Genomic DNA, 15520 nt, shown 5'->3' with positions numbered 1-15520 from the left:
CTCTTTTACCAGACAATCGTAAATTTTATGAAGTTATATATATGATTTTTACAATATATAAATTTATTTTGTAAAATTATAATTATAGCTCACAAAATATCAAAGTAGATGAGAAATAAACTCGGTAACAAAATCTGAGCATATTTCTTGTAAAATATTTATGTAAATATACAGAGAACAAAGATGCAATAACTTATTTGGATTTATAATTTTTTTCTAATATTCATTGCCTTTTTCTTTGTAAAATTACATTTATAATTGACATACTATCATAAAAGATAAGAACTAAAACCAAAAGCAACCCCTGGGTATATTTATGAGCAAATTTACAAAAAGAAGTGAAGATCCCTACTAACTCTCTTGTTAGCTGCCCAGTAGATTTTAGTCAGTCTAAAATTTGCCATTAGTGAATTTATAGGCTATAGGAGCAAGGGAACCTCTTTCCCGCATGATTCCTCCAAATCGATGGCACATAATGTTACTCACCATGAGTCACTCTGCTGTCTACACAAAACTGTTATTGCTACTCATATGAGCATGTCCGTCCATTAAGGGTTAAACATACTCTGTTTTCTATTGCTGCTTATGATTATACAGACAATTTTCTCTTATTACTCACACTTTTAATTTATTTTCCATATGATACTGGCTTTGTCTCACTAACTTAGAAATGGAGTCACTTTAAGATTTGATTGTTTAAAAGTGAAAACAACAAAATTATATTCTCAGTATATGTTCAAGTTAGCAAGAGCAGAAATTTTAACATTTTGTAAATAAATAGTTTGAAAAAATATAGTAGATACATACATATATTTTTTGTGCCATTAAAAGGAGCAAATTTCACTTTCAATACACATTTTTTTTTTTCAACTGGTATAATAATAGTTTCCTTTGAATAGCCCTTATTCCATGGAAGATATCATTTAAACCTCTTGAACACACTCCAGATGTCATCCCTGTGCTAACCAGCATCATCAAAGTATTTATAGTTAATTTTTTTTCTACAGATGATATTAGTTAGTACTAAACTTTCTATTGATTGTGCACATATACTGTATGGAAAACCCAGTTTACAAACACTTAATACTACGTCATTCTTCTTGTCTTACAATTCAGCTTGGAGAAAAACTTCAAAAGGTAATTAATTGTGTTCTTCAGTAAATCTCCTTAAGAAATTGCACCCATTAAATCTTACAGTAAACCATAAATTCTACATTATACAGTAATCCTCCAAAAATATTATGTCCATAAACCTTGGTCTTAAGTATACTCTAGGAAGAATATCCAGGCTTCTTGAGAGATTCATTAATAATAGCCACCTTAATTTCTGTTTTGTTCAAAGAGTTTCCCCTACAACAGCATTCTTTAAAGGCAAAAGTACGCTTCAATGACTACCAGAATAAGGGAGAAAGTTCTTTTTTTCCTCATTGAGAACACCTGACATGCTTGCTTGTTTGCTTGGTTATAATATTTGGAAAATTTATTAGAATTCTTCCTGTAACCTGGGATGCTTTTAGTGATTATGGTTGAGTATTATACATATTTATTTCTTGTATTCTCAGATCATCACTATTCATATAAGCATTTTAACTTCAGTTTTCTCTGGATAAGGTTAAGTCATGAAATGAGTTCTCACTATTATTCTTTGTCCCATGAATTTCCGTCTGAACTATTGTCAGGTGTTAAGCCTTCACCTATCCCCCATTTTTCTATGAATTCTCTAGACCTCACTGGTCTTTGTTGTGCTACTTCCATATCTGCTATTTTCTGACGAGATGCTCCTCTTCCCTTCCTGTTACATCACGTCCAAACCATCTCGGTCTTTGAGATCTTAGTCTAATTATCAGCCACTGGACACCACTCTGTGCTTCACTTCCTTATTCATAATACAGTTACTCATTACTCAGTAACCTCGAATACAGTTGACCCCCTTAATTTGCAGGGTTTAGGTACCACAACCACCTGCGAATACTGAAAATCCACGATATACTGGAACTTTGCCTCTAGAAATACTTATAACTGCCTAATTTTGTACATGAACTTCCCTGCCAGATATATACTTAGCTTAGGTCTCTGACGTCACGACAGAAATTCAAAACTCGCGGCACACGCTACAGGTAGGTCAGGTGATCTACCTTACCCCCCCGCGCGGGAGGCGGGTGTAAGAACCAGTCCCCCTTTTCCTGTCAGATTATTTTCTGTCGCCGGCTGGACAACACCTGTTGTTCAGTCCTTACGATAGTTGAAATTCGTTCTCGTTGCCGACGATTTGGATTTTGGTGAAGTACACTTTGGTTGTTGGCTTGGCATACGCTTTTTGGACTGTTTTTTGGTTTTTTGATTTTTCTTTTGGATTTCTCTTACATATCTAAAAATCATGGATGATTCTGAAGTTAAGAAACCTAGTTTATTTAGGGTTTGTTCAGAGAAGGAATGTAAAGTTAGGCTTCCTAAAGCTGCATTAGATCCTCACTCGGTATGTGAGTCGTGTAGAGGGAATGAATGCTCTTTTATTAACCCTTGCAAAGAGTGTGAGAATTTGGATGAGGATGGTTGAAGGCTCTCTCTTCTTATGTGAGAAAGTTAGAGAAAGATAGGGTGCGCAAGGCTTCTTCAAAGAGTTTCTAGATCGAGGGTGAGTGAAGTTGACGCTGAGAATCCTGTAGTAGAAGTAGTTCCTTCTCCAGTTTCAGCCCCTGCGCCCAGCTTTGAACCGAAGATTCGTTTTCGGAAGTTGCTTCTGGGAGAGCCTCGATCAGGAGTAAGGAGAGCCTCGCTCGCTCTCGACAAGGTAAGAGTGATGATAGTGCAAGTGATCAGTGCAGTGCCCCTAGTGCAGTGGAGGGTGCGTCTGACCGGCTCACTAACGCTTCCAGGCCTAGACCTCTTCCAGACTCCCAGACCCAGTGGAGGAGGAAAGTCGAAAAGCCGCAGGAAGGTTAGGGAGAACCCCCACCGGTCAGGCGTCCCCTCGGCAGTTCCTGTTGCTCGTTCCCAGGCTGCCTTGGAACGAACCAAGAAGGAGTTATTGCGCCAGTGCTTCCTCGTCATCTTCGTCGCCTTCTCCTCAGCGTAGATGGAGCGCATCGGAGTCGTCTCGCCCTCTCAAGAGGCCCTGGAAGGATCCTTGCGCCCTTCCTTCCAGCCCCGAATCTTTCGCGGAAGAGCCTGAAGTGGAACGCAAGAGAACCAAGATTTCGTCCTGTTACGCTTGCTCCTGTTTCGCTCTCGGACTTCGTCCCCTGTAGAGGAGTTTAAGAGATCTCCTGCGCGTTTATCCGGCGGGTCAGGGTGCAGGCGCAAATTGCGGGCTTTAGCAGAGTCTATTGCCGGGACTTCTCATCGTCGGAAAGGACGCCTCACTTCCGGTGAAGAAGTCTAAGAACGTTCCTTCGGCTAAATCTCCTTTGGCTAGAAGAGCTTTTGAGCCTGTTAGTAGGAGTTCAGAAGTGCAGGCTGGAGCTCGGGATCTTTCTCCGAGTAGGCTCTCCTCTCTTCCCAGCAAGAGTTGTGAGCATGTAAGGTGTAAGGAGCCAGGCAGGCTCTCTCCTCAGGATTTCCGCTCCTCTTCAGTTAGGCGTCAAGAGCTTGATAGACGTCAAGAGCCTAGTTTTCGTCAGGAGCGAAGGAAGAGTTCTTCGCCTGGTGGCCACTCTCCTTTTGACGGACGCTCGGAGCCTAGTAGGCAGCAAGAGCCTAGTAGGCGCCAAGAGCATAGTAGGCGCCAAGAACCTGGTAGGCGGCAACGGAAGTTTTCTCCTCCGTTAGAGCACTCCCGATTGGATAGGCGCTCAGAGCCTTGTAAGCGCCGCGCTTCTGACAGGGATTCATCTGTGGATGTTTTCTCTCCCCGTGGCAGGCGTCAAGAGCCTGGCAGGCGTATTGAGGATGGCAGGCGCCAAGAGCCTAGCAGGCGCAGAGAGCCTGATAGGCGCTCTCGTTTCCAGACGCTCTTCTGTGGAGTTAGAATCGGTTTCCGACAGACGAGCCTCCACTTGTAGGCGCTCTCCTAGTAGGCGCTCCCCAAGTAGGCGCTCTCCTAGCAGGCGCTCACCAAGTAGGCGCTCTCAAAGTAGGCGCTCTCCTAGTAGGCGCTCTCCAACTAGGCGCTCTCCTAGTAGGCTCTCTCCTGGGAGGCGCTCTCTAAGTAGGCGCTCTCCTGGTAGGCGCTCCCCGTGTAAGCGCTCTCCCGGTGGTTTTTCTTCCAGTAGGCGCTCTCCGAACAGGCGCTCTCCAAGGATTAGCTCTCCTCCGGGCAGTAGAGCTTCTAGACGTCATTCTTCGGAAGAATTTGTTGCTGATTCGGAGGAAGATTTGCCCAAGGATGCTGCGGTTTCTTCGTATAAGAGACTTACAGACCTCCTCTTGCAAGATTTTGGGGAGTCTCTTTCGGCCGTTGCTCCTCCGTCTCCTCCGTCCTTATTTTCAACGACCAATACGGCTAAGAAGTCTTCGGTCGTTAAGATGAAGCCTACAGTGTCTATGAAGAAGGCTATGAAGAACTTTGACGACTGGTTGCTTTCAAAAGAAGAGAAGGGCAAGACAGTTTTTCTTTTCCCCCGTCCAAGCTGACGGGTAAGATGGGGTTCTGGTACGAGTCAGGAGAGCCCTTGGGTCTGACTCTTCCTCTTCTGCAGACTCGGACTTCTCTTCGTTGGTCGATTCCGCACGTCGCTCGGCGCTGAATTCTGCGAAGACGACGTGGGGTATGAGCGAGTTGGATCACCTTCTGAAGGGAATGTTCCGAGTCTTAGAAGTTTTTAACTTTCTTGACTGGACCCTGGGAGTGTTGGCCAAGAGGACTCAAGAGCAAGACACTCTTTCGCCTGAAGACCTCCACGCAGTTCTGTCTTGCATGGACAAGGCAGTGAGAGACGGTTCCGGGGAAATTGCTTCTCTTTTTGGTGCAGGAGTGGTAAAGAAGAGGGCCGTTTTCTGCTCTTTTCTTACCAAGGCGGTTTCGCACGCACAGAGAGCTTCCTTGCTGTATTCGCAACTTTCCCCGCAACTCTTCCCAAGAAGACTATTAACGATATCTCCAGCTCGTTATCAGCAAAAGCGACGCAGGATATGCTAGCTCGATCGGCTAGAATTCCGAAACCTTCGTTTCAGCAGAAGACGAAGAAAGAGGCTCAAAGTAGGCAAGAACCCTTTCGAGGAGGACCTTCGTCTCGCTCTTCTTCCTCCAGAGGTTCGAGACCACCTAGAAGAGGAAGGACCTTCTCCCGGTCTATTAGGGCCAAGAAATAGTTCGGGTGTCCTCCAGACAACTGGGGTGCCAGACTTCTGAACTTTGCAGATGTCTGGGCACGAAAGGGGGCGGACAACTGGTCCCTCGCGATCATCAAGAGGGGATACCTCATTCCCTTTATTTCGAGACACCCTTGACCACCACTCCAAGGGCACTGGTGGCCAAATACAAAGACCCACTGATGAATCAAGCCCTCGCTCTAGCGGTAGAGCTGATGTTAGAGAAAGAGGCAATAGAGATGGTTCAGACCCACTTTCAGCGGGGTTCTACAACCGTTTGTTCCTAGTTCCCAAGAACTCAGGAGGATGGAGACCGGTTCTGGACGTAAGCGCCCTGAATGTCTTTGTGAAGAAGAGGAAGTTCGCTATGGAGACGACGTCATCAGTCTTAGCAGCTCTTCGTCCCGGGGACTGGATGGTGTCACTGGACCTTCAGGACGCTTACTTCCATGTGCCGATCCATCCTTCTTCTCGCAAATATCTCAGATTCATGTGGGGAGGGAACGTTTTTCAGTTCAGGGCCCTATGCTTCGGCCTTTCCACGGCCCCCCAAGTATTCACAGGACTGATGAAGAACGTTGCCCAGTGGCTTCATCTCGAGGGAGTGAGGATTTCCCTCTACTTGGACGATTGGCTTATCAGGGCCAAATCCAAGGAGAAATGTCTGGAGGACTTACGAGTGACGTTGGATCTAGCAGCTTCTCTGGGTTTGCTAGTGAATTTCGAGAAGTCACAGCTAATCCCCAGTCAAGCGTATCTATCTGGGGATTCTGATGGCTTCTCTGGTTTTTTTTCGGGCGTATCCGTCCCCAGAGAGGATAACCCGAGGTTTGGAGAAGGTAGCAATCTTTCTAGAGAAAGATGTATGCACAGCGAGGGAGTGGATGAGTCTGTTGGGGACACTCTCCTCTCTGGAGCAATTCGTTTCTCTAGGAAGGTTGCACCTCAGACCCCTACAGTTCTTCCTGACGAGGAACTGGGATCGGAAATATCAAGGTCTGGACTTTGCGTTCAAGATTTCGCAAGAGATAAAGGAGGATCTACGTTGGTGGCTAGACCCTCTATTGTTCAAGGAAGGCCTTTCCTTGCAAGTTCGAAACCCCAACCTAGTATTGTATGCAGACGCTTCGGACAAAGGTTGGGGAGCTACTCACGGGTCGAGAGAAGTGTCAGGCACCTGGATGGGGTATCAGGTGTCCGTGGCACATCAACAAGAAGGAGCTAACAGCGATTTGGTTAGCTCTCAAGACCTTCGAACCCCTCGTAAAAGGGAAATATGTTCAGATCAACTCCGACAACACTACAGCCCTGGCTTACATTCGAAAACAGGGGGGACTCACTCTTTCTCCCTGTACGAGACAGCGAGATCGCTCCTCTTGTGGTCAGAGGAAAGGAACATAAGGCTTCTCACCAGGTTCGTACAGGGAGAAAGGAATGTCAGAGCGGATCTGCTAAGCAGAAGGAATCAAGTCCTTCCCTCAGAGTGGACTCTGCACGCGGACGTATGCCAGGAGCTGTGGAGGAAGTGGGGCAGGCCCCATCTGGATCTATTTGCGACCTCCAGGAATGCGCGGATAGATCTATACTGCTCCCCTATTGCAGACCCAAGAGCAGTGGCAATAGATGCATTCCTCATGGATTGGAGGAATCTGGATCTGTACGCGTTCCCGCCTTTCAAGATTATAGGGAAACGTTAAGGAAATTCGCAGCGTCAGAGGGAACAAGGATGACGTTGATAGCTCCGTTCTGGCCCGCCCACGACTGGTTCACAGAGGTACTGGAATGGCTGGTGGATGTCCCAAGATCCCTACCTCTAAGAGTCGATCTGCTCAAACAGCCCCACTTCGACAGGTTTCACAAAAACCTCCCCGCTCTCAGTCTGACTGGATTCAGACTATCAAGAGTCTCGTCAGAGCTAAGGGCTTTTCGGCAAAGTCTGCAAGGGCTATTGCCAATGCACGTAGACCTTCCACATCTAGAGTCTACCAGTCGAAGTGGGATGTTTTTCGACGCTGGTGCAGGACTCATAAGTTTCCTCCTCCAGTACCTCTGTGACGCAGATTGCAGATTTCCTTATCTTCCTGAGGGAAAAATGCGGGTTGGTTGTCTCCACCATCAAGGGGTACAGGAGCATGCTTTCCTCAGTTTTTCGTCATAGAGGATTAAACATATCTGAGGACAAGGACCTCCATGATTTAATCAGATCGTTTGAAACGGTTAAAAGACCTCCTCCTTAGTGCCTAGCTGGAATCTTGATGTCGTGCTGCTCTTCCTGAGGTCCTCAAGGTTCGAACCTCCCCATGCTGCTTCGTTCAGAGACCTTTCGATGAAGACTCTTTTCCTCTGTGCGTTAGCGTCAGCAAAGAGGGTCAGCGAGCCGCAGGCTCTAGAAGGTGAGGTAGGTTTCCAAGGAGGCTCCGCGGTTTGCTCTTTTCTTCCGGCTTTCCTAGCCAAGAATGAAAACCCTTCTTCGCCGTGGCCCAGGAGCTTCGAAATCAAAAGCTTATCCTCCTTAGTCGGGACAGAAGAGGAGAGATCTCTTTGCCCGGTGAGAAGCCTGAAATATTATCTTCAGAGGAAGAAAAGACTTGCCGCTAATGAGAGCAATCTCTGGTGCTCTGTAAGGGACCCAGTAGGCCCTTATCTAAAATGCACTCTCATTCTTTATCAGGAATATTATTAGAGAAGCACACTCTTCTTGCAATCAGCAACAGTTTAACCTTCTGAAAGTCAAGGCGCACGAAGTACGGGCCATCGCGACGTCTTTGGCTTTCAAGAAGAATTTGTCATTACAAAACCTTATGAAGGCCACTTTTTGGAGGTGTGAATCAGTCTTCTCTAATCACTACCTAAGGGACGTATCGATTACGTATGATAAGTGTTTTGGGCTAGGCCCTTATGTATCGGTCGGATTCAGTGCTGGGGCAGGGAGCTGAAACACATCCTTTTTAATCCTTTTTTCCCTGTTAGTTTTAAGTTTGAGTTTGTGGTTGTACGAAGGAGGTTGCAGGAGGCAGCTCCTTCTTTCGTATACTAATGTTAGTAATTGGTTAGGTGATCGGTTGTGCTTAAGGCTCCTTGCAATTGGTAGTGATAGGCTCTGGCATGTAAGCGGTTGATCCCATTGACCAGATCCTGCTTGGATTCTGCCAAGTAAGTGGACTCAGTTCCCATTGGTAGACCCAAAGAGTTCTTCAGCCATAGGTCACGCCCTCGCTGAGACTCTTTAGGCAACGCAGACTAATAGACAGTAACTATCAAGTCTTCTGCCTAAAACAGGTAAGAACCAGAGGTTTATATTATGTATTCCTTTAACATGTGTTGTCCCCACTTTCTAAGTAAGTATGTGTCTCTTTCCCTCCACCAAGGGTGTCAATCAGCTAAGTATATATCTGGCAGGGAAGTTTCATGTACAAAAATGATATTGTTAGTATACAATAAAGTTTTGTACATACTTACCTGGCAGATATATACGATTGATGGCCCGCCCAGCCTCCCCTCAGGAGACAGGTGGAAGAAAATAACCTGACAGGAAAGGGGGACTGGTTCTTACACCCGCCTCCCAGCGGCGGGTAAGGTAGATCACCTGACCTACCTGTAGCGTGTGCCGCGAGTTTTGAATTTTCTGTCGTGACGTCAGAGACCTAAGCTAAGTATATATCTGCCAGGTAAGTATGTACAAAACTTTATTGTATACTAACAATATCATTTTAATAATCAAAGATCAAAGACCCACATCTAAAAATGGTTATAACTGCCTATTTTAATAGTTCAAACACCATATGTACATACCTTAAACTATCATCCTAAAACACTAATTATTTAATCATTCCATATCACTTTAGTGTAATTTCATTATGTATTATTTCTGAGTGGCTTAGCTATAACGAGGTAAGAAAACTGGTTTAGCTAACTGTTAGGGTTAATTGAAGAGGTGGTTCAAAATAAAGAGGTCCCTCTTAAACATACAAAGGGGGACAAAACCTGTTCATTATCAGCCAAAGCTTAGAAATCATTTCCTACAAATCTGTCCCTCTCTTAGAGTTATTATTTAATCTTATTAATACTTAAAGATTAGTATTTATTATTGCTTGTATTACAAATACAGTATTGTTATTTAAATCGTATTAATCTTAATATTTAAAAATTAGTAAATAATTTTTTATTTTTTTAGTCACAAAAATAACTTGAGAATAAGTAATTAATGAATGTTGCTTTGCAAAATAAATAAATTAATTAAATAAAATAAATCTGCGAATTACTTAAATTTCCACAGTATATTTGGAAAACGCATCAGTGGCGTGGTTGGTATGGTCTTTGCCTGTCACCTACATGGCCGCGAGTTTGATTCTCAGCCATTCCACTGAGGGGTTAGAGATATGTATTTCTGGTGATAGAAGTTCACTCTCGACGTGGTTTGGAAGTCACGTAAAGCTGTTGGTCCCGCTGCTGAATAACCACGGGTTCCATGCAATGTAAAAACACCATACAAACAAATAAACAAATGATATATTTGGAAAATGTTCCACATAAACATCCACAAATAACTGAAGCCATATAATTACTGAACTGCAAATGAGGGGATGTTCACTATATTAACATTCTAGTCTCACTATTACAAAATCTTCATATATGTTGCAAGTGCCAATTCTATTTCATAATGTAGCAGAGCCTTGATGTAGCCATCTTTTGTCCATAATATTTCTACTTGGATATTTTCATTTACTGAGAGTCTAGCTATCTCTTTATTTTATACAGACTGTGGGTCTTGTTTTTTTTCTCTCCCTTCTTTAACTGGTCTCAAAATCTTGTCTTCACAGGATAGTGCATTCCAAAGATAACAGACTTGTGTTCTCTTCTAAGACTTGTCCATCTACTACAGCATGGTTCTTCACATCCCTGTTTTCCTTATTTGCTTAAAAAAAACATTTAAAGTTATCAAAAAGCTCTTGCTCCTTGTATACTTCATGGTCCTGAGCATTCATTGTGACAACCATCTGTTACATCAATACACAGTACAGCCAGCCCTCTGGTTACCAGCATTTCAGTTTTACGGAGCTTGTTCAATATATTCATACCTGGGTTTTACCCTCCATAGGGTTTATGGCACCATTGCCTGGTTATCGGTGGTTTAGGGTAAGTGCCGAGATGCCTCATATAATACAAACTATGAATACGTGTGCATCTTTTCCTTGGTTCTTTCATAAGTTATCCTTTATATGTTATTGAATTATAAAATACAAACAAACCAAACATATTTTGGTTTGGAAAAATCTGCTGCTGATAGCCTGCCCAAGATTATTTCACTGTATTTAACTCAATTCAGAGCAATTTTCTTGCTTCTATTTAACGTAAATTAATTTTTAGAAACTATTTATATGGGATGGTTATTTTTCATGATATGAAGTGTTTTTAAGTTGAAATATAACTTAAATAATGTCTTGTTGTGACCTATAATTAGTGTTTTTTGGGGGGGCTAATAGACGGCACCAGTGTCTGGTTATCGGTGGCTGCTCATATTACCATAGTATTATAAAATACAAACAAAGCGATCAATGTTTTCCTTTGGAAAAATCAGCTAAGAATGGAGGTCAGATTATTTTGTTTTATTTAACTCAATTCAGAGCGTTTTTCTTGCTTCTATTTAGCGTAAATTAATCTCTAGAAACTCTAGAGTATTTTTCGTTATATGAAGTGTTTTTAAGTTGAAATATGACTTAAATACTTCTTGTTGTGAACTAGATTGTTATATTTTGTCAATAGATGGTATCAAAAGCATGTTTTCATGTAAAAAATTAACAGATTCCATTTTTACTGGTGTGAAAACAACATAAAATGTGTTGTTTCATGGCCAGTATTTTTTATTGAAATACTTTTCTCCGCTATTATTTGTGGTCAAGTTTCATCCATGTTGCTGATGCACAATAATTTACGGTCATTAGCAGTGTGAACATTTTTTCCCTGAGGTTCAGCTACAACTGCAGCTTAAATTTAGCATTATGTACTATATTTCTTCCATAGCAAATATATAAAGGTATAATTAATAAATATTTAAGTCCTGTTCTACTCAATTAACGTCATTTGTAACAACTGTGTTAATTTTTTACTATCGTACGATTGCTGAAATGCAAGCAAACCTGTTATTATCAGATTTTGTTTGGTTGTTGTGGCAAAACAACTTGTCATTCAATTGTTTATGGCTGTAATGTTTAAGCAATGATTATAACGTTACTAACGATACTTCTATCATCTCTTTTGCTTTTTTTTTTTTTTATCTTATTCAGCCAGTAGATATGGTAAGTAAAGAGATGGAGGAAACGTTAGCAGTCTGAAAAAGGTTTTTTTTTTTTTTTTTTTTTTTTTTTTCCCTCATACTAGGCCAAGATTTACCAACAAGTTCATCGAATCTGACATTAAATATTTGTAGAACTACCTTGCAGACCTTAATATATCATTTGGCAAGTGAAATTCCACATTTTCATTAAAGAGTTATTACATATTAGGGCAAAATATCTGGCCGTGACACTGTGTAAGGCATCGTTAATAAGTAAGGTGGAATATGGCACCTGTAGACTTTTGAATTTCGGTTAGCAATGATTTTTGGTTAGCATCAGGCCGCCAGGAACGGAACCCAAGTTGTCATTAACTTGGGGGCTGCATATACTAAGTTCACTCAAAATCTTTCCCACATCAGTCACATTGCCAATTTCCTGACTAAACTCTTTCCTTTGCTTCTTTTCTAGCTCTTGAACTATGCTTTGTATACACTGATTTTCAATCTTCCACTTCATAACTCTTCTCTGTATTAAACATTTTTATAACCTTCCTCAGAGTCCACATATGATGCATCCGGGATTCCCTTTGGTCTACATTCTAATTGAGTTTTCTCCACTGCTATTATAAAATAGCAAAGGGTTCAGGACTGTTTCTTGATGTACACCAACAATTATCTCAAATTCTATAACCCTGCCACTTTCCTTACTTTTAAAATTGTTTATTATATAGTATAATATTACTAATAAGCTCAATGAGCCTCCCTGGTACCCCCTGTCCTTGTGAGGTTCACTTATGCCTTTGTATGAAGTCAGATACACTCAAAATCAACATAACTGTTTCCTGGAATGAAACATACCATGCATAAAATGTAAACAACAACTATAAAGCTATTATAGTAAACATAAAAGTACAGTACATTTGGGCAAATAATTATCACTGAGCAACCACTATTGGAATTGACAGTCAAATGTGTTTAAGGTACAGGTATTCAAAATGGGTCTCATGTAAAATTTAGGGGCTTGAATGTATGTAAATATGAGAGCATGAGCAGTAGAAATAAATGAGCAGTATATTAGAAAAAGGTGAACATATATTCTGTATTGTAATGTAAATAAAAAGTACTGTATATTACAGAACTATACAACCTTCATATCCTTGTCCTTTTAGTCAATTAGAAAAAAATGAAGAAATTTTTTTTTAAAATCACAATTTGTTGTAAATTATGTTTTTCCTAACTATACAAACCAGAGGTCCTTTAACATATGGAATGTAATCAGCGCCAGCTGGAACCGGTCGTAAGCTTTTGAATAAGGAGGTTCGGTAGTAAACTGCTTGTCCGGTGGTCGGGCATCCCGGCCGACTGGGAGGTGAAGCTTCACTTTGCTTTAGGCCCAGGAACAGAGTGAGGGGTGGCATGAGGTGGGACTATGTGTAAAGGACCTCTGGTTTGTATAGTTAGGAAAAATACAATTTACGACAAATTGTGATTTGTTCCGACACGCAATACAAACCATCGGTCCTTTAACATATGGAAGACTCACTTATTGGTGGGTGGAATCTGAGTCTTAAGAACAGACTGGTGTTCGTCTGACCTTTGTTCCCTCCCTGGTCATAAGAGCAGAGGAAGGGATCCTAGCCTCTGCCCAGCTGATCGGGGTATGCACCGCAGGATCAGTGGTCAGACCTCTGGATCAAATTTATAAGAGGGAGGCAAGCAAGAACTAGTTCCTACTTCAAGAGCCAAATAAGGTCATGGGTTTGTCTTTTTGGCATCCACTCCCCCCCTTGTTACGAGAGTGGTGGATAACTGCTCCTATCCCTACTGAAAGGGATAGGACAGAGCTCAGTCGCATAGCTTACCTGTATCGGCCTCCTGTCCAGCGTAGTGACAACCGCAGCCCTCTGCCCACAGGTAGAGGAGACAAAGGGGGAGAAAGAGAAGCCAGTCACACAAGGATGCAATACTGTTCCGTCCACTCGGGAGCTGGGTAAGCTACACAACTTGTTGAGCAGCCACCACGGTTCCCAAGGAAAAGGTGTCCAAGGACCTGTGGGTAATATCCCGAAGATAAAAAATGAAGGTGGTCTGGTTTGCCCAAACCCCTGCCTTCAACACCTGTGCCACGGAGAAGTTCTTGCGGAACGCAAAGGTTAGACCAATACCTCTTGACTTCGTGGGCTCTCGGACTAAGGGTACCGGTGTCGTCACTCCTATCCGAAGCATACGCCTTCCTGATCACCTCACAAAGCCAGAAAGAAAGTGTTCTTGGACACCTTGGTAACCCCGGTGCTAACGAAGAGGCGTCGACACTCAGGCCTGAGGTGACGAGTTCTCTTCAGATAGCTCCGTAGTACCCTCACAGGACAAAGCAGCATCTCATCCTCATCATCGTCAGTGAAGTCCTTCAGGGAGGGGATCATGAATGACTCAAACCGGTCGTCAGGGACCAAAGGGTTCTGAGTCTTCGCTACGAAATCGAGCGTCACAGATCCCCATCCCCTCATGTGTTTAACATCGAAGGAAAGACCATGAAGTTCCCCTACTCTCTTCACTGATGCCAGGGGCAGCAGAAAGACGGTCTTGAGGGTCAGATCCCTGTCTGACGACTCCTGGAGCGGCTCGAAGGGTCTTCGAGTCAAAACTCCTAAGGACGAGAGTCACATCCCACCCTGGGGGCCTGAGTTCCCTGGGTGGGCAAGACCTCTCGAAGCTCTTCATCAGGAGGGAGATCTCCATGGAGGTGGAGATGTCCACTCCCCGCAGCTTAAGGACTAGGGCCAGGGCGGCTCTGTAGCCTTTCACTGTGGAGACGGAGAGGAGCTTCTCTCCGTGAAGGAAGACGAAAAAATCTGCTACCTGCTGGAGAGTGGCTCTGAGAGGAGAGAGACCCCGTCCACGACTCCTACCGCAGAAAACAGACCACTTCCCCATGTACACAGCTACAGAGGACTGCCTGAGGTATCCCACCATCTTTGTTGCTGCTCGACGAGAAAAGCCTCTCGCTCGCAAGAAATGGTGGATAACAGCCAGCCGTGAAGAGACGGACTGAACCGATCAGTGGTACCGTTCCACGTGTGGCTGGCACAAGAGCTTGTGCCAGGGGAGAATCTGTTGTATCCAAACAGCCTGAGGCCATTTGAGTGCTACCAGAATCATCCGAAGATTCGCGGTGACCAGCACCCTGCTGATCACCTTGCGAATCAGACAGAACGGGGGAAAGGCGTACACGAAGAGGTTGTCCCTTGGATGTTGAAGAGCGGCCTCTGCAGCTGCCCATGGGTCTGGCACAACTGATTAAAAAACCTCGAGTTTTCTGTTGTGCTGGGTGGCGAACAGATTTACGACTGGACGCCCCCACTGGTCGAAGAACCTTTCCGCCACGTCTGGGTGATGGGACCATTTGGTCCCTATCACCTGATTCTGACGGCTGAGCTTGTCTGCCACCACATTCCTCTTACCTGGAATATTGCAATACACTCCCTGAACACCTGAATTAGCCCTGGTCCACTGACCAGCCCGAACTATATCCCCACATATTTACCCACTAAGTGGGTAATTTTAACTGTCAGTGTTACCAACGCTGCAGGTAAAATCTAGTCAAATGAGTTACCTGTGTTACCGTTGGCAACACTGCCGCAAATACCTGCCACCAGTGGCCTGTCTCCTCATTCCTCAATTGTTTTTTGTTCGCCTTTGCTGTGCGGATCAGTCCCACATCAGGCGAACTTTTGGTCATTTAGCCCGACCCCACTCAGAGTTTTCGCATCTTGGTTACAAACTACGAATTTTCCCGTTTCACTTGGATAGCTACTTTGTACTCGCTAAGGATAAGTTAGGAAATAAACGTCATCGCCTTCTACAAACGCCTCGACGATCGAGCCTTCTACTGCTGGATATGTTGGTGCTCATCGGCTCTAAAATAACGTTGTCGCCGACTGCAAACGCCTCTGCTTCTACTTCATCTACAGTTTGACGATCGAGCCTTCTACCTTC

This window comes from Macrobrachium nipponense, chromosome 1 (assembly GCF_015104395.2).
Source record: "Macrobrachium nipponense isolate FS-2020 chromosome 1, ASM1510439v2, whole genome shotgun sequence".
In the NCBI taxonomy this organism is placed as follows: domain Eukaryota; kingdom Metazoa; phylum Arthropoda; class Malacostraca; order Decapoda; family Palaemonidae; genus Macrobrachium; species Macrobrachium nipponense.
Note: the sequence above shows the minus strand (reverse complement) of the source record.